The sequence below is a fragment of the Phocoena sinus genome, chromosome 17 (genome assembly GCF_008692025.1).
Source record: "Phocoena sinus isolate mPhoSin1 chromosome 17, mPhoSin1.pri, whole genome shotgun sequence".
In the NCBI taxonomy this organism is placed as follows: Eukaryota; Metazoa; Chordata; class Mammalia; order Artiodactyla; family Phocoenidae; genus Phocoena; species Phocoena sinus.
In genome coordinates this window covers 75,520,403-75,539,952 of record NC_045779.1, presented here as the reverse complement: position 1 = coordinate 75,539,952, position 19,550 = coordinate 75,520,403, and positions in this window count along the sequence as shown.

Sequence of the window (19,550 nt, the reverse complement as noted above, 5' to 3'; positions counted from 1 at the left end):
TTTCTGGGTCCCCCATTTCTTTGATTATAGGAAATAAGCTTCATTCAGCCTCCATGACTTTCCCTGAGTTCTAAGGGGCAGATTCATGGGGCTGTTAATTAGGGAAGGGAGGGGATGCAAGACAAGGGAGGAACAAACAGTCAACAGAAACAATAGTGCAGCCTTGAGGCAGGGTCCTGGTTCCCCCTCAAGGGATACACACAACAATATCCTTTGAGCTGTTTTGCAGACACTGAAACCCTCACCAGGTGGGAGAAGTTAACTGTGTGCCGCCCACAAGCACGCAGACCCCAGACCGGGTGGAACCGGAAGGTTGATGATGCCGACTCCCACTACCTCCCCACCAACCAATCAGAAGATTGTCCACAAGCTGATCACGCCCTCTTTGAACCATTGCTACAAAGCTTCTCACTACCCTCTCCAAGTTTGGATACACAGTTTTGAGGGCATTAGGCCGCATGGCCCCCTTTGCCTGGCAAAGCAATAAAGCTGTCCTTTTCTACTTCACCCAAAACTCTGTCTCCGAGATTTAATTCCATGTCGGTGTGCAGAGGCCAGATTTGGCTTCAAAGGCAAGACTTCTCAGGGCTCCTTGGACACGGCTGTCATGGGATGAGGGGCTGTCACGCGGATGATTTATTTTCTGAGTCCCCATCTTAGGCGGGTTTCCTGAAGCTGAGGCTGAGATGGGGACTTCTGTGAAAGTAATCAATTGATGGAGAGCTCAGAGGAGCTAGGAAGGGGGAAGTGAGGTTACAGAATAGGGCAGAGTCAAAGCTAAGACATTTCAGCTGCAGTGTGTCCTCAGTTTGATCCCGGGGGTAGCTTGGGGCATGAATGGCACCACAGAGCCGTCCCAACTGTGGCAATGGGGCCATGTGTTTGAACTGCTATGTCAGTGAGTCACTGGCTGTGGCCGCCCACGCCTCTGGGGTAGGGACATGACCTCCTAGCTCCTTCCAAGCCAGGTAGCTCTTATCAACCAAAAGCATCCCCTAAGAAGGGGATGATACTCTCAGGAACTGGGGGAGGAGGGCACCAGCTCTGCCAAGGGGGTCTGAGCATGGAGTAACTGCCTCTCCTTCAATCTCCAAGGAGAACCAAGGTAGCATCTGGAGGTTATTGGCAACACACTTGCTCAGAAGATAAGAAATTTCAAAGGGGAACTGTGGACGATTGAAGGGACAGCCTCATAGGGCAGGGAGGCTTCCATAACGAGTGTTCAAACAGAGGCTGCGTGGCGGCCTGGAAAGCTCTCCTGTACCAGGTGTCCTTTTAAAGTTCCTTCCAAAGAAGAGGCACTGTGATTCTGCAAAGAGCTGCCTTTCCCACTCATCTCTTCCTCTACTTGTAATTGAAACAAGGATGGTGTGAACAGCCAAAACTGACAGCGCAGTTTCCATGTTCCAGGCCCGTAGCTCCATCCCATTCAGCCCCGTGACAGTCCCATGATAAAGAAATTGGGACCCACACTTTTCAGATGAACTTACTAAGGTTCACAGAGGTTGAGAGCCTTGCCCAGGAGCACCCCTTGAACACAAGGAGCAGAGGCAGAACCAGGTTTGAGGGATGCCTGACTCTTCGCCCAGAAAAAGCTAGTACTTAAAACAAATGAAACCAAGCATGCAAAGAAAAGAACGTGTAAGTTCACCAAAGAGAAAAAGGACATAAGGTGATAGAAAGGGCCATGAGGATTATCAGAGGGAAAAGAATAAAATGAAGATGAACAGACTAAGACAACAACAATGCAAAGCTGAGATTGGCATCTCGTCAGGGAAGGAAATCACAGGGTGGGTCCAGGAGGGGATCAGTCAAGGGTCTAGGTGCTTCAGGGGTGGGGTGTTCATGGTGGTTATGCTAACCAGCTGTGGAGTCCGAATTCCAGACGGGGCCGAATGGGTCCATAGGTCTGAGCAGGACAGGTGGAAACGAGCCCCGTGTCCATGGGTCAGGAAGGAGTTCCTTGAAAACGAGATTGATTTTGATACCCCTTAGGCAAGCCCAGCTGAGGCGGGTAATTTCCCTGTTTTAGAGACCACCCCATGTCTCAGAATCGATGGCCTGATGAAATTGGCTGCAATTGTCAGGAACACAACTGTTTGAGGTGATGGGAAAGTCCAGTCTTCCCACCTTCCAGAGGAGAAAACTGAACCCCAGAGAGGGGTGATTTTCCTGAACCATGTGTCACGAACAGAGCCAGGACCATAACGCAGGTCTCCCAAGACCTCAGGACTGAGGTAGGCTGTTCCTCCAGCATTCTCGCTTGAGGTGAGGGTCCTTGGAGCCAGAGGGCAAACCGACATCTCTCCCACCGTGGCTCGCCCAGGACCCAACAGTTGTTGAATGGAGAGAGGACGAACCAGTGGATAAATGGGTGAGCGAGTGAACGTGTAGCAGGGCAGGACCGAGCTCCAGCTGGCAGCCGGTCCACAGCCCATCTCAGGACATATGTTTCTGGAGCAGTATTCGTGCCATGATGTTTAGATTTCAAAGTGATTCCTCTCTCAGAAATCATAATCTCCAACACAAACGGCTTCCACAATCCTTCCTGATGCGATGATGTAAAATTGGAAGGAATATTTTATTTGAGACTGCCTTGCCCTAACCCCAAGAATTGCTGCTTTTATGGCCTTTTGTTCATTCCTAGACCACGGGTGGAAGCTGACGAGGCTCATTCAGTGATGACCAGGAGATGAGGGCTGATGTCTTACACGGAGCCCTGTTGATGCAAGAGAAGAGACCTTGGATGCAAATGGATTAGCTCAGTGGTTCTCAGCCAAGGAGACTGTGTGCCCCAGGGCACCCCTGGCAATGCCTGGAGACATTTTTGTTGTCACAGTTGGAGAGGAGGTGCTCCTGGCATCTAGTGGGTGTAGGCCAGGGGTGCTGCTCGCCATGCTGCAGTGCACAGGGCAGCAAAGAATGATCTGGTCCCCAGCGTCAACAGTGCTCAGGTTGAGAAATTAGCTGGAGAGAGTTGAACTGGAGGTGGAAACATAGTTTCGCTGTGAATACTATTTATGTCTGACTACGGTTGTCTTTCCGTCAGTGGTATTGGAAAACGGTTAAAATATTTTTTAAAAATTACCTGTATTCCCACCACCCTATTTCTCGGTATGTTTTAGATAACACAGTGGGAGGTAAAATAAGGGCTTTTTATTTTAAAAAGTCCGAGGGCACTGAGTTCAAATTATGCGGCAATCACGTGGTAACTGAGGGGCCTTGGGAAAGTCGGTCTGCCTCCGTAGTCTCAGATTTCCCTGTTTAAGACTCTGACGGCTCTCATTTCTGAAGGCAGCCAAGTGGTGGCAGCAGAACAGCTATTATGCAGAGCACGGTGCACATAGTAGGTGTTCAAATGTTAATTTCCAATTCCTAGCCACAGACATCCATGGCTTTAATAGAATTGTCTTCACAACACTGATGCAATCTTTCAATGCCATCTGATTATATAGCAATATTAATTATGCTTTTAGGGTGAATAAACACCATTTGCAATTGCTTTGTAACACCCCAATTGGAAAATCCATACTTAACGAAGCCCCTCTTTCTACCGTAATGAACATAGGTATCGTGTGTACGGCTTTCCGCACTGGGGATTCTTCCCCTCAGGTAAATTCTGGATGAGGGGTGGGGATTATTGGGTTAAAGGACGTAGACAGTGTAGTGGTCTCGGGAGTTTTAGGACACAACGTCAACGAGGAGCTAGAAGCCAGGGTAAGAAGCACCAAACAGGAGGAAGGACCGACAATCACCTGAGATTTTGAGGAACACGGACCAGCCTCCACCACGTCTGTGAAGTTCTGCTTTGTCAAGTTCAATCAAGTTAACACGGGTGTAATATTTTAATCTATTCTGTCCCCTTCCTTCCCGTTCTGTAAGTTGACCCCAGAATGTCCTTTATAGCAGTTTTCCTCCCCAGGATCCAGTGTAGGGTCAGGTATTGCATTTGGCTGTCAGTTCTTGCTATCTCTTCGACTTACTAGACTGAACAATAACTTTGTTGCTGCCCATATGTCTTTACCCATGTGCTAACAACCATCCCTATAGCTCTCTGAGGGGTCACAGAGACAGCTGCCACTCTGATCCGCTGCTTATTTTGGTCAATGTTCCCACCTTATTTATAACAGTCCAGCTCTGCCACCTGGCCTTATCATTTTTATCTTATTTTAATAGATCTTTATTGGAGTATAGTTGCTTCACAGTACTGTGTTAGTTTCTGTTGTACAGCAAAGCGAATCAGCCCTATGCAGACACATGTCCCCATATCCCCTCCCTCTTGAGCCTCCCTCCCACCCCCCATCCCACCCCTCTAGGTCCTCACAAAGCACCGAGCGGATCTCCCTGTGCTATGCGGCTGCTATTTTACATTCAGTAGCGTATATATGTCGATGCTACTCTCACTTCACCCCAGCTTCCCCCTCCCACCCCATGTCCTCAAGTCCATCCTCTACGTCTGCCTCTTTATTCCTGCCCTGCAACTAGGCTCACAGGATACAAAATCAATGGCCTTATCATTTAAGGATCCTGTTATTTCTTCTGTAGTGTGCCAGCATCGCCACTGTCATCCTGCCCTTGGAGACAACCACAAGCTCCTCGATGACACTGGTGCTTTTCTTACCAGTGCGTGTCTCACTGTGGCTGTGTGAACTGAAATGTCCTCCAGCCCCTTTTGCGAGCGTAGAGAGCTGGTGAATTTTCCAGACATATCACATGTCCACTCTAGCGCCCACTTCTCTGAACCTTGGATCCTATTTCCAATGTCTGCCATGACTTTTCCTCGTCACTCGTGGGCACCAATTTCTCCAGGGTTCCAAGAGCTATCCTAGCAGTGTGTGGGGTCTTTGCAAGGGAATTGACCACTGTATTGTGAGAGAATGTTCTGTGCCTTTCAATTCTCCTTACCTAGTCTTCTGTTTCATCCTTCTTGGGCTGGTACCCTCGGCATCCGGTTCAGTACACGTTGGCAGGTCCTGTAGCTCCTTCGGGGAGGAGATCCTGTCCTCAGCCAGCAAACCCAGCAATTTTCCAGCTGTGACTTAACGCTAGCTGTTGGTCCGGTAGCCATCATGGAAGGTGACTGTAATTATTATTATTTTTTTTTTTGCGGTACGCGGGCCTCTCACTGTTGTGGCCTCTCCCGTTGCGGAGCACAGGCTCCGCGGCCATGGCTCACGGGCCCAGCCGCTCCGCGGCATGTGGGATCTTCCCGGACCGGGGCACGAACCCGTGTCCCCTGCATCGGCAGGCGGACTCTCAACCACTGCGCCACCAGGGAAGCCCTGTAATTATTTTTTGTGATGCAGAGACTCCTGTGTCATCTTCAATGACTTAAGGGGTAGTCTTATGTAAGAAGGAAGGGGACAAGCCTGACAGCCCAGAGGTTTTGAGCAATTTTGAGATGAAAGTTTTTCAAGTACCTCAGCCAGGATCTCCACAGCTGCATAGCACTGCAGCCTCCCATTTCTTTCCAGTCACAGCCCCAGCACTGGTGCAGAAGTCGGTCCGAGGTTGAGAACGAAAGCCCCTCTGGAGCTTTGCTACTCTTGAAAGTAAGTCCTGTGTATGATCCTTAGTTTTTATCCCCATGTCTGTGGGAGAAGGGAGTCTATCTACATACTGTTATGAAAGTTCTTGATCTTACCTTTGTATAGAAAAAAAAGTATAACAATTTTATGGCTTCATGCTGTTGTGAGGATCTAAGACAACTGTGCTTGTAAACAGCCTGTCTCAGAAGCTGTTACATAGTAGATTTTTGATAGAGATGAATAGAACCAATTATGATTATGAGATTCAGGCTGAGAATGAGTTGGTCGTAGGGCAAGTTTTCAATTACTCTCAGCTGTGTCAATCTGCTTCCGAGTCAATAACATTGAACTCCCTAAACTCAGTACCTTACAAGTTGGATAAATTATAGTTCTCCCCAATCTCTGCTTTCCACCATACTTGCTCAAATTATACTTCCCATTTTTGTACAAACCTTGGACATGTTCTGTGGCTTTCAGGCCACTTTTGGTTATTAAAAAGTCTAGTCAAGTTCAGTTCAAAGCTAAACTCTCCCATTAATATCTCATCTCTCTCCCTGCGGTATCTAGACCTGATCCCCGCCCTGAGGGGCCTGGGGCGAGACGAACATAGGACTGACTCTATCCTACCTCTTCCCCCTGCCCCTCCTCTGTTGGCACCAACTTCTCAGAGGGCTGGAGGGAGGGAGGCGTGGAAGAAGAAGGACAGTTGATCCCTCCTTCCTTGGAGACCATGGTGTGGTCCACACCTGGCTGTCTCACTTTGATCAGACATTCAGCTGCTGCCTCTCTAATGGGGCTTTTGTGACGTTTTCCCCAGGCCTTACAAGACCCCCTTCACTGAACATCCGCCTGGCCATGGAGTGCCATTCCGCCTGGATCTCTCCCAAGCCCCTCTCAGTTCCTGTAACTGATGATATGTTTCATCCTCTTACTGCAGAAGTTTTCTTGCTCTGCAAATGGGCATCTTGTCTGGGTCCCAGCACAATGCCTAGATCCTTCTCCCCCCTTTGTTTCCATTGGCACGCTGGACCACGGAGTGCGGGCAGCCCCACGGCAGCCCTCTCTCCACCCAGTAATCCCTCCCCAGGTCTCCTCTCCACGTTCATAGGGATCCAGGGTGGGGAGAGTGCTGTTAGATTGGAGACTTTACTGAACCTGAGTGTATTATCTCCTGGGGCTGCTGTAACAGAGTACCTCCAACAGAAGTCTATTCTCTCACAGTTCCGGAGGCTGGAAGTCCAAAATCAAGGTATCAGTAGAGCTGGTTCCTACTGGACAGTGAAGGCAGTTCAGGCCTCTCTCCTACTTCCTGGCGATGTGCTGGCATCCCTGACATTCCTCGGCTTGTAGATGCGTCACTTCAATCCTCTGTCTTCACACGGTCTTCTCCCTATGTCTCTTCACATCATCTTCCCTCTGTGTGTGTCTGTCTCTGTGTCCAGATTTTCCCTTTTTCAGAAGGACACCAACCATATTGGATTGGGGCCCACCCTAATGACCTCATTTTGGCCTGGCTACCTCTGTAAAGACCCTATTTCTAAATAAGGTCACATTCTGAGCCTCTGGGGGGCTTAGGGCTTCAACACATCCTTTGGGGGATGAGGGGCACAGTTCAATCCATAACACTGGATCTTTCTGACTCCAAAGCCTATGCTTTCCTGAGGTATAAATTAGGGGGTGACAAATTCTATGAAGAGAAGAAAGGGATGAGGTCAGCGAAGTCCTAACGAAGGAGGTGATGCTCAAGTAGCGGTTTGTGAAAGATTCAGGAACCCCTGGCAGAGGATGAAGAAGCGCTCTGCTCACCCCTTCCAAGCAGCCAGACTTGCATGTCCTCCAGCTTCCCCTTCCTTCTCACGGGCCTCTGTACGCCACGTGAATCTGACCCTGCACTTCCTTGGAAACACCCGTCCCAACTGGCACCTTTGAAATAAGGTTGATGGGCATTTGGGACAAGGTTTTCTGATCACACTCAATCCCAAAGCATAATATCTCTTAAGGGAAATGAAATGAAAAGCCTTCATGATCACTGGTTCCCCCTCTTGAATGTTTCCCAGTATAAATCCATTTGCACGCTCTTTAGAATGACAGAGGAGCCGCTGGATTGTTTCTATTTCTGGGCCAGACAGAGACGTACGAGGGAACCCTGGGAGACAGATGAGGCTATCTTTACCCTGTTCCTACGTTGTTCATTACACACACTTGGTGAATGATGACCAGGCCACAAAGAAGTCTGAGCCAGCTTCGTTCTGTTGCTAATTTGGCTGTAATTTGCAGCATAGTGACAGATTTTATGGCTCAAAAATCCCGTTTTCCTCTTGTGGCTGTTCATTTAAGCCCATCCGTCCATCCATCCATTCACCCATCCAATATGGCGGTAGGCAGTGTGCGCTGAGCACGGGGCTGGGGGAGGAGCACACGCCTCGCCTCACAGGACCTGTGTCATGGTCTTTCCTCCTGGAGGGACTTCGGTGATTAAATGAAGTAATGTGTAGAAGTGTCGGCAGACACCGGGTTTTTTAAACATTTTTATTGGAGTCTAGTTGTTTTACAATATTGTGTTAGTTTCAGGTATACAGTAAAGTGAATCAGTTATACATATACATATATCCACTCTTTTTTTAGATTCTTTCCCATATAGGTCATTACAGAATATTGAGTAGAATTGACTGATTTTGTCTCTCTGCCCTTCCCCCATCCCTTCTTGGGGGTCTCAAACCTTAGCTCTGTTGCTAGATAGCTCTGTGACCTTGAACAAATTACTTGCCATCTCTGAGCATTAGTCTTCTAAGCTGTAAAGAAGGGGTGATGCTAGCCGTCTTGCTGGATGCCTCCTAAGGGTATTAAACGAGCTTACCTACCTGGGTAAACCTCCTGCGGTGCTGAGGACCAGAACGAAGAATTATGAAAACGGGCTTCCCTGGTGGCGCAGCGGTTGAGAGTCCGCCTGCCGATGCAGGGGACACGGGTTCGTGCCCCGGTCCGGGAAGATCCCACATGCCGTGGAGCGGCTGGGCCCGTGAGCCACGGCCGCTGAGCCTGCGCGTCCAGAGCCTGTGCTCCGCAACGGGAGAGGCCACAGCAGTGAGAGGCCCGTGTACCGCAAAAAAAAAAAAAGAATATAAAAATGATTCTCCACCTGCGCACACCCTGTTCTACTCAGTATTTTATGTGTGTGAGAACACACTGCAGTGTACTCTCCACCATAAAGTCAGTGGAAAATCAGGGAAAGAACGTGAATGATGGAGAAGAAATGTAAGCCTTCCCTGGGTTGGGGTGAAAGTATAGTGAAAATAACCCAGAGATTCCTTCTGGCTTCTGTTCCTCCTCTTCTTTCCCTTACTGTTTCCAGGCATCCATTGGTATCCTTTATGATAATGTCTCCCAAATCCACCTCCAGCCTAGATTTCTCCTGAAGGACACATGTATGTATTCACCTGCCCTTGGATGGCCTCCCTGGATGTCCCACAGACACCTGAAAATCAAGGTGTCCGAACCTGGACTCGTTACTGCCCTCCACCTGCTCCAAGCCCGTGTTGCTTCCCCTCAGTAACTGGCACCCAGTCACTCAAGCCAGACTCCTCCCCACACATCTTCCTCAACCTACTTCCCACCGCGCCCTGGAGTCTTCTGCTTGAACAGGCACCTCTCCCCTTTTCTGTGCCTTTTCTGAGACCGCTGCATCGGCCCCCTTACTGGTCCCTCTTCTGTTCTAGCCCGTCCTCTCTAACGTTGCTGTGGATCTCTGCCTGGAAGCAAATCAAAGGAGGCCCCCGTGCCTGCAGACTTGCCCTGGTCCCCAGAGGCCTTCCCGGTAAAGCACGAGCTCTTCCTCTAAGTCACAAAGGAAGGCTCGGGCTGCCTTGGTAGATGCCTTCCTTCAAATGTGAAAGCCCTCTCTCCCCGTGAATCCCACCTTACCTCTCCAGCCTGAGCTCTCGCCAGCCCATCACCTTCCAATTCTGAGACGCTCGACTTCCCTCTAGAATAGACCTCGTGCTCTCGCTCGTCCTGTGAGGGATTTAGGAAGAGGGGAATGTTATTACTGGTGCACAGCCTTGCCCACCTGCCCACTCTCCAGCCATCCTTCTGAGCGCAGTTCAGGCATCCCCTCTTCCAGGAAACTTTTCCTCTTCTCCCTAGACTGGGTTTGATAACCCTCATCTTGGGCTCCGTACACTGACTCCATCATATTTTTTGTTTTGTTTTGTTTCTTTTGCAGTACGCGGGCCTCTCACTGCTGTGGCCTCTCCCGTTGCAGAGCACAGGCTCCGGACGCGCAGGCTCAGCGGCCATGGCTCACGGGCCCAGCCGCTCCGCGGCATGTGGGATCTTCCCGGACCGGGGCACGAACCCGTGTCCCTGCACCGGCAGGCGGACTCTCAACCACTGCACCACCAGGGAAGCCCTGACTCCGTCATATTTAATGACCTTTTTCTGCCTCCATCACTGGACTTCAAGCTCGATGCAGGCCATGCTTTAGACAGTGGGCCCAGCACGCAATAGAATGCCCAGCCCATGAATGAATGAGTGAAAACAAAAAGGACAATGAAATCCCCAGTACCACCACCTGTGTCCATGGTGTAGCTCAGACTGTTATCCTTCTCCATAGTGTTCCGTTAAAAATGCAAGGACAGCAAACATCACATAGTGAATTTCACTTTGTAAAACATCCCCACCTCCATTAATCTCACGTCATCCTTGCAAACTTGTGAGGTACTTAACAGGTGAAGAAACTGAGGGTTGAAAAATAAGAAAAAGAGCAGGGATTGCACACTTAGGGGTGCTGGGCACTAAGTTCTTGTCATGTGATACCTCATATAATTCCTCTGACAACCCTATGAAGTCTCTACTGTTCTCTGTTTAACAGGTGAGGGAGCTGAGACACAGAGAGGTCCAGTGACTTGCCAAGTACTTGCTTGATTTGCACGTAGAAGGGGCCTTGTGCCCCGGAGCCCGGGACTGGAGGGAACTTGCACATTTCTGTTCATCCTCTTAGGGGCCGGCCCAGTGGCCGTGTGAACAAACCCCGGACAGTGCTGGAGAGGAGGGACCACAGTGCAGATACCAGCTAATCCAGCTGAGGCCATCGTGGACCGGCCAGCCCCAGGCAAACTGCAACCGCTACAGAGACATGTCTCAGTAGAGCTGAAAACAGAAGGGACACCAGTGGAACCCAACCCAAATTTTAGGATAAATGAACAGTAGTTGTCTTAATCTACTAAGTTTTGAGGTAGTTTATTACTGTAGAAAAAATCTACTGACTCATGAAGAGATACCAAACATCATTATTTATTAAGGGAATGAAGATTCAAACCCCAATGGTATATATGACTTAACACCCACTCGGGTGGCAATAATCAAAAAGACACGTAAAAACAAGTGCTGGTGAAGATACGGGGAGACCAGAATTCTCCTACTCCACGGGTAGAATGTGAAACAGTGCAGCCACTTTGGGAAACAGTTGGACAGTTTCTTAAAAAGCTAAGTGTAGATTTACCATATGACCCAGCAGTTCTACTCCTGGGTATCTACCCAAGAGGAATTGAGACATGTCTACACAAAGAGTTAGACAGGAATGTTCATAGCAGCATTATTCCTTGAATCCAAAAGGTGAAAATAATCTGAATGTCCACCAGGGGCTAAACGGATAAAGAAAATGTGGTACATTCATACAATGGCATATTATTCAGCAAGAAAAAGGAATAAAGTGTTGATACATGCCACAGGATGAACTTCAAAAACATTACGCCAAGTGAAAGAAACGATATGCAAAGGCTTATTATCTGGTGCTATTTATATGAAATGTCAAAAATCTACAGAGACAGAAAGTAGATTAATATTTGCCTAGGTCTGGGGATGGAAATGAGAAGTGATTACAATTGGTTGTAAAGGACCCTGATGGGCTGATAGAAATGATCTAAAACTGGATGACGGAAAGAGTTGTGCAACTCTGTAAATACGATAAAATCATTCAATTGTGCTTGTAAAACACGTGAATTTTATGTTACATGAATTATACTTCAATAAAGCTATTACATTTTAAAAAACACCTAGTGATTCATCGACGTAACATATGATTCGGGAAAATAGTGCAGAAAGAAAACACACACACACGCATTGGTAAGCTCCTTGCTTCCGCCCATGGTTTTCATCACCACAAGGCCCTGGCCCAGGGGACCATGCGGTGTGCGAGCCCCCAGGCTGCAGTGTGTTAACTCTCCGTCTGCCTTTGTCACGTATCACTTCACCCACCTCTCCATCCCCCCATGATGATTTCGCCTGCCTGCCTAATATTCAGTACTTTATCAGAGACCTGTTAGGTAGATGAAATCTGCTCTTAACTTAATCCCTTGTCAACCACTTAATATTTTTCTCTTTCTGAAAGTGCTCCAAAAAGATTGTAGGTGTATTGTAAGATCTATTCTAAAGTAAAATAATATTCAGAGATTCTAAATTTTTTCTTTCCTCCAAATTATATTCCTACACTTGTGGAAATGTAGGGCTTTGAGATCACTTAAGACATCATTCTCTCGATCTTTCAAATCATTCAGAATGATTCGTGGCTCCGAGCAAGACGCCCTGATTGGAGCTGCAGGTACAGAGACAGCCAGGCTGGGACTGTGTCTTCAGGGGCCACTGTGGGCGGGGTAGATGACAAAGCTTCCCCTCAGAACTCCAGGGAATACCTGGCTCTGGGTTCTCCTCACCTGGAAAGCCTTCCCTGACCACCAGCTTCCACACAAGGGACCCTGTCAGGGCCGAGTTCCCAGACAGCAAAAGCAAAAAGCTGCAACACCTCTTCCAGCCTGCGCTCTGGAAGTTGCATGATATCCTACCCACTGTGTTCCACTGGTCCAGAAAGACAGCCTGATTCACCATGGGAGGAACCTGCACAAATGGGGTTACTGAGGGAGGCATGGTCATTGGGGCCACTTCCTAAGAATCTGTCACAACGCTAATATTCTGAGATTGTTTCCCCCCATTCTCCTGAAGTACAGAGATGTTCAGTAGTTTACACAAAGGCGCACAGTGAACTGGGTAAAGAACCCAGGGTAAGCCTTCTCCAAGTTCAAACTAGGTCACTTGAACCTCAAAATAAAATACAAAGTCCTCACGTTTACGTACCTTTTACAATTTATAACATTTTCTGTTGGTGGTGATGATGATGACTTTGGCTGGAGCCTTACAGGAGTCTAGACAGTGAAATCTAAGTTACGTCATGGATTTCTCCCTTTATTATTTTCTGAGGGCTGCCTACCACGAAATGGGTGGCTTAAGAAACAGAAACGTATTATCTCATCGTTCTGGAGGCTGGAAGTCTAAGATCAAGGTGTGGGCAGGGTTGGTTCCTTCTGAGGCTGTGAAGGAACCCTCAGCTTCTCCCGGTTTTGTGGCAATCTTTGGAGTTCCTTGACTTGTAGAAACATTATCCTCATCTCTGCTTTTCCTTTCACACAGGGTTCTACGTGCATGCATGTCTGTGCCTAAAGTTCCCCTTTTTAATGACATTGGATTAAGGGGCCCCCGACTCCTCCAGTATAACCTCGGCTTAACTTTACTAATTACATCTGCAATAATCCTGTTTTCAGTCAAGGTCATATTCTGAGCTACTGGAAGTTAAGCCTTCAACATATCAATTTGGCGGGGGTACAATTCCGTCTGCAATGCCCCCTTTAACGTGTGCAAAATGAGGTTCAGTATAAAGTTTTACAAGCCAACTGAGAGAACCCCACCCTCATACTTGGATGCACAGGTGCCGTTTCACACAGTTCTAAGGACTGTCGAAATGATCGTACTCAAACTTGTATTCACATGGTGGAGGAAATGGAGTCCCAGAGGGATGTGGTGAGTCGTCCAAAGTCACAGGGGCCAGAAGCCAGGACACTTGATGGCTCCTTTTAGAAATGTTTCTGCCACATCACACTTTATTCTCACATACTCACAATTTAGTCCATTCCTGGGCCTTTAGGAGACAATTTTTAAAAGCTACAAAGGGCTCTTTGGCGAGGCCTCCTGAACTCGTAAGCCCTTTGCAGCCTTAAAGCAAATTTGCTGTAGGATTACAGCCGCCAAGACTGAGCCCTGCCTGGCCCTGGGCCACAATTATCCTGAAGGCGCTGGAGACGCCATTGCCCTCGAGACAAAAGGACAGGCTTCTGTGTCAAGAAGAAACGCTCCCAAGAAAGATCTCTCGGTCTAACAATTGGGCAAACACACTCAAAATGCTTTTGTTCTATTAGTGACCAGTTCTGCCAAGGCAGGGATTTCACTCAGATCAGCAGTATACAGATTTTGACATGGATTTGAAAGAAATTTAGGAGACTTCCATTTATGACCAGGAGAGAGTAAAAGGGTCCACATTTATTTTCCACTTTAAACAGTTAGAAAACTGGATATCATTTGGATATATATATATATATATATATATATATATATACGATATATATATATATATCATATATATCATTTGGGTATATATATATATCATTTGGGTATATATCTATGTTATCCTAATGAATATACACATGATATATATGCATATAATGAGTTTTAGACATTAGAAACATGAAGCACGGGACTGAGTTCCCTGAAGATGTGAATAAAGGAAAGCAAAGTGAGCCCTGCAGTTCTGAGTTTATAACCTAATGGCAGCTTCCAGGCTGCGGTGAAGAGAGGGGTGACCCAAGAAGAGCCCAGCAGTTACATTAAGTTGAGAAGATAGGAATAAGAGGTGGTGGGGCCGTCAAGGGGACAGAATCTGTGGAGCAAAATATCTAAAGAGAAGAGAGAGAACCCTCGACCGCAGAGGAAGCCTCGTAAGTCTTTGCTGGTGACTGACCTGACTTTGTATTGCTCAGGCATTCGGTAGTGTATACAGGGTGGCGTTGCTTTAGGAAGGTGGCTAGATCTGCTCTAGTCTAAAGGCTCTTAGGACTTGCCCTTACAAAGCTGAAGAGCAAGCCTCAGATGGATGACCGCTCTCCAAAACTGAACTGCATGCCAGAACCAAGCCTACACTATTTAAAGAAATACTACAAAATCCAGCACCAACGCAACGTCTGGAATTCGATCACACCTATCAAGTAGGCAAAGCAGCGGGAAAATACAACTGAGAACCGGAGGAAAAATCAACCAATAGAAACTGACACAGGAATGACAGAGATGATCAGATAAGGCCAGTAAAACGCTATTATAAATCTGTGGCACGTATTAAGAAGACAGATAACAACAAACACGATGGAGAGAAACGGGAAGTATTACAATATCTTAAAAATGCTTCTAGAGAGAAAAATACAGTATCAGAAATGAAAAGTATTGGTTGGAATGAACAACAGAATAGACTTGAAGAAACTAGCAGTAAGCTGAACACATAGCAACCGTTCCAAACAAAGCACAGGGAGGAAAAAAGGAGGAAAGTAATGAGCGGAGAATCGGGGGCCGTTTTCATAATATCAATTTATTTAACACACATGCAGTTGCAGTCCTTAGAAGAGAGAGGCCAAAAATAAGTGTGTAAAATAATGTCTGGAAATTTTCCAAATGGTAAAAGCCATAAATCCAAAAAAGAGTTCACATACAACAAGCAAGAAAAAAATTTAAACTATCAGGATATCTTACAATCAAATTGTTGGAAACCAGTCATAAAAATCTTAAAGCACCCAAAGAAAAAGGGCATATTATACCCTTCACACAAAGGTCCTTATGAAAGGACCATACATGGTAAATATTTGAGTGAAGATAAGATATATCTTATTTTCAGTACCTTTCACAGATAATTGAATGTTTAAAGCAAACGTAATTTCAATTGTGGGATTAAACCAAACATAGCCGTTAAATGTATAAGAACTAGAGCATGAAGGCCAGGAAAGGATATCGGAGGCATACTGTCAGCGTTTTAAAGTTATGTGAAGTGCGAATATATGAAGAGGTTTAACATTATTTGAAACCCTAGAATGCCCACTTTAAAAAAAAGTAAAGCTAAGAGGTATAGCTGAGACATTAGTGGAAATGAAATGAAATTAAAAATTGATCCAAAAGAAGGCAGAAAAAGGAAAAGAGTGATATAAAACAGATGGAACAAATAGAAAATGAATAGCAAGACAGTAGATTTTAACCAAACCATACTGATAAATACTGTAAATGCATAGTGACAGAACAGATCAGAGGGAATTCTTGGTGGTGGTGGAAAGGTTCTATATCATGACTGTGATGGTAGTTTCATGACTGTGTATATATTGCCAAATCTCACCAAACTGTAGAATTACAAAATTAGTGAACTTTGTTTGATGCAAATTATACCTCAATAAAGCTGTTAAGAAATAAAAGCAAAACAGAAAGATGCAGGGGACAAAGAATGAAGAGCAAAATGGGCCAAGATCAGATTTGAAAGTCGATACACACACATACACGCGTGCGTCTTGTGTTCACAGCTTCGCTGCTTTTTCCTTTTTAAAGTTAATAAATTATTCACACAGTGTATTTGGAAAATGCCAGATAATATGAAAATATTCTTTATAATCTTATCTTTCTAGATTGGAGCCCTGTTTTTTCTCAAGCCTATTCTTCCAAGCATTATCACATATATGCTTACATAGATACACAAGTATGTTTTTCTTACTAAGAAGATTATCATATTACACGTAAGGTTTTCAGTCAACAGTATTTTGGAAACATTTTCTCGTATTGACAAATATAAATACATTTTTATAGCCACCATTTTAAGAGCTGTCTGGAATTCCACTGTATATGTATATGTGTGTGTGTGTGTGTGTGTGTGTGTGTGTGTGTGTGTGTGTATTTAACCATTCCCATTGCCATATGGATGGTTATTTGGGCTTTTTCATATTTTAAATTTTTGTCCTTAGCGGTATTGTAGTGAACATTCTTATGTCTGCTTTTTTTCTTTTTGTTTTCTTTAGTATAAATTATAAGACTTGGAATTGTTCAAAGGGAAAACACCCTTCTCATAAGGGCTCTTACAACCTCCCCAAAGACTGTGGCAGCTGACACGCCTTTCTGGTAGAGCATGTGAATACCAGTGCTCTCATGTCCTCACTCACCATGAATATCCTTAGACTTTTGATCTTTGCTAATTGGGCATATTACTATATTGTTTCAGAGTGTGTGAGTGTGTGTGTGTGTGTGTGTGTGTGTGTGTGTGTAAGAGCTTTTGCAAGGTGTTTCCAGAGGCTTTCAGCTGCTGTTATGGGTATTATCATGCCCAAGAAAAGGTGAGGCTGGGGCCTCTTCGTAACAAACCTTTGATGCCATATCTCTGTGATGTCTTATGAGTTATAACACACTTTCCAATATTATATAATTTAAAAAGTGAATGTGATAATGCCCACCTCACAAGGTTGTCGTGTGAGTATTGGGAATAAAGAAGAGAATGGTTTTTAATGTAATGTAATGCTCTTTCTTACAGAAGCACTTGATTTTCAACACCTAGGAATCAGCTCAATAATGTACACCATCCGTGTAATAAAACACCTGTGGTCACTGTAAGGCCATAGTAGAAATGAGTTTACTGAGCTGGGAAAATGGTCACGAGAGATTGTTAAGTGGAGAAAAAAGCAGGTTATAAATAGGTATGTATGCTATGATTCCACTCTTTTGGTAAGTAATCATATTCAAGTAGAAAATTATCTGAAATTACATGTATTTTTACATTCGCATTGATTGTTTCTGGGTAAGTGGGTGAACCTTTTATCTTGCCTGTTTCTTCAGACTCTTCTGATGGCCAACGTATTGGTTGTAACAAGAAACAGGCAATTTCACAAGAATAACCAACACCAACATTATTTAAAGTGCCTAATGGGCGCCCAGGAAATGCTCATCATCCTTTGACGCTTTCAGCAACTCTGCCTGTGGGCCATTATCTTCCCCACGTGTCATACAACGGCCGGGGAAGCCGAGGTTCCAGGAGAGCAGGTACTTGACCTGGCTAATGTGAGGCAGCGAAGGCACTTAAACTAGTTCTCTGACCCCAAAGCGGGTGCCTTTCAGCTTCATTCCTCACTGCACAACACGTCTGTCCTGAATCTTCCTTCTCCTCTGCCTTCTGGTGGCAAAATTCCACTGCAACGTGGCCCTCATCTTACACCTGTCTCTGCCAGCAGGGGCCAAGAGGACTTGGAGAAGTTCCAGCATGTGGAACTCTTCAGAAAGGACCCAGAGCACCTGCGTGAATGCGGGCCCTGCAGGGAAAGCCCCTCCCCTCCCCTCCCCCGTAGCCTATGAGCCAGGATGCTTCAGACTCCAGGGAGAAGCCATGATGGTGATGCTCCAAAGAGCAACCCCCCCAGGTTGGAGTTGCATGGTGGCTGCTGTGACCCCTCCCACGTGCCATCGGAGAGGTGGATGTAGTAGGGCCCCCGGAGGAGCAGCAGCTGAGGTCCCTCAGAGCCCAAATCTGCCCACACCTTCCGCAAGCATCTCAGACTTCAACACCACTCACATGATGCTGTACGCTTGATGACAAAGCCTCCCTTTGTGTGATTGTTACTCACCAGCCAATCACCCGAGGAGGAAATTGGGTAGATATTAGCATAGTACCCACTTCACATAGAGGTTAAATGGCTGAGACACAGCCAACAAGTAGTCCAGGTGGGTAGGAACCCACACTCTCCAGGTTCAAATCCACGAATGCTCAATGGAGAAACACTTAGCACAGTGCCTGCCATCAAGATGTGTCCTCCCTCCTTTGGTCTTTCCTCCCCTGGGAGGCAGAGCTAGGGGACACGGATAGAGGGTTTTGTGTTGCAGCCCTAATTCTATGGCTATGGTCAATGGCTTAATCCTCTCTGAGATCACCTTCTTCTTAAGCAAAATGGGGACGTACCTCATAGGAGGGTCAAACCTGGGGACAGTGGGGTATAGGAAGCACCTGTTAAAGTACCCAGTGCATTGTAGGGGAGTAACAGACATCAGTTCACACAGGCCCATGTGTGAGCAGTAGAACTTCTGTTCCCTGGGGCTTAAATGAGCTCAGGCTCCCCAGGGCTCACTGCTGCCCACTGCCTTCCCAGGGGGGTGTCGTGACTGAGGGTAGAAACAAGCCCCCAACAGTCAGCCAGATCGGCGTTTGAATCCTGTCTCTGCCACCTCCTAGCTGTGTGTCTTGGGTGGGCTGTTAAATCTCTCAGCCTCAATTTGCCCATCTGTAAAATGAGGGTAATTATACCCACCTGGGGAAGTTGAACAAATTAAACTCAATCCAGCAGGTGGAAAGTGACCCTCAAGAGGGCAGGGCTTGCTGTCTTCCGTTCGCTGTTCTTTTCCTAGCAGCCAGGAGAAGGGCTGCTTGTAGTAGAAGTTGGATAAACGTTGTGTGAACAAAGGGATCCAGTGAGGCGTGAGCCAGCACGGGGTGGGTTTGATTCCTGTTAAAGAATGGAGAGCACATGAGATGATATTTATTATCACTTTAACCATCGCCACATCCCAAGGTGAACGAACGTGAACAGGAATGTCTAGGGTCCTGATGGACACCACCTCTGAATCCTGCTGGTCTGTGATTGATACATGGCCGCCACCACCCCTGGCTGTTATCAGAGTGCCACAAGTTCCGCTTAGCAGGGATGATTCACGGCGCCCCCCAGAAGCTCCCCCTGATGGTAGCCTCTCAGAAGAGGTGGCCCCTTGCCCCCACACTGGTGTGGGGTTTCTCCTTCTGCATAAATGCTCCACGTGCTGGGAAGATGGGGCTTGGGCATCAGTCAAACACCAGCTCGAACCCTGAGCCCACCAATGCGGAGCTTTGTTAGCTTTGGGTGACTCATGAAACCTCCCTGAGCCTGTTTTCTCCTTGGAATAGTGGAGGTACTTGCTTTGCACATTTGTTAGAGCTAACAATATTTAATGATCCCCGGCATACACTGCGGATCCTGCAAGACCCTCTCCACCATCTGCACCAATGGCGAAGACTTTGTCTCTGGTGACACCTACTGGTGCCTGGTCCGTGGGGAGGAGGAAACCCTGAGACTTCTGGAATCCCAGGGTGTTGGAGCTGGAGCTTAT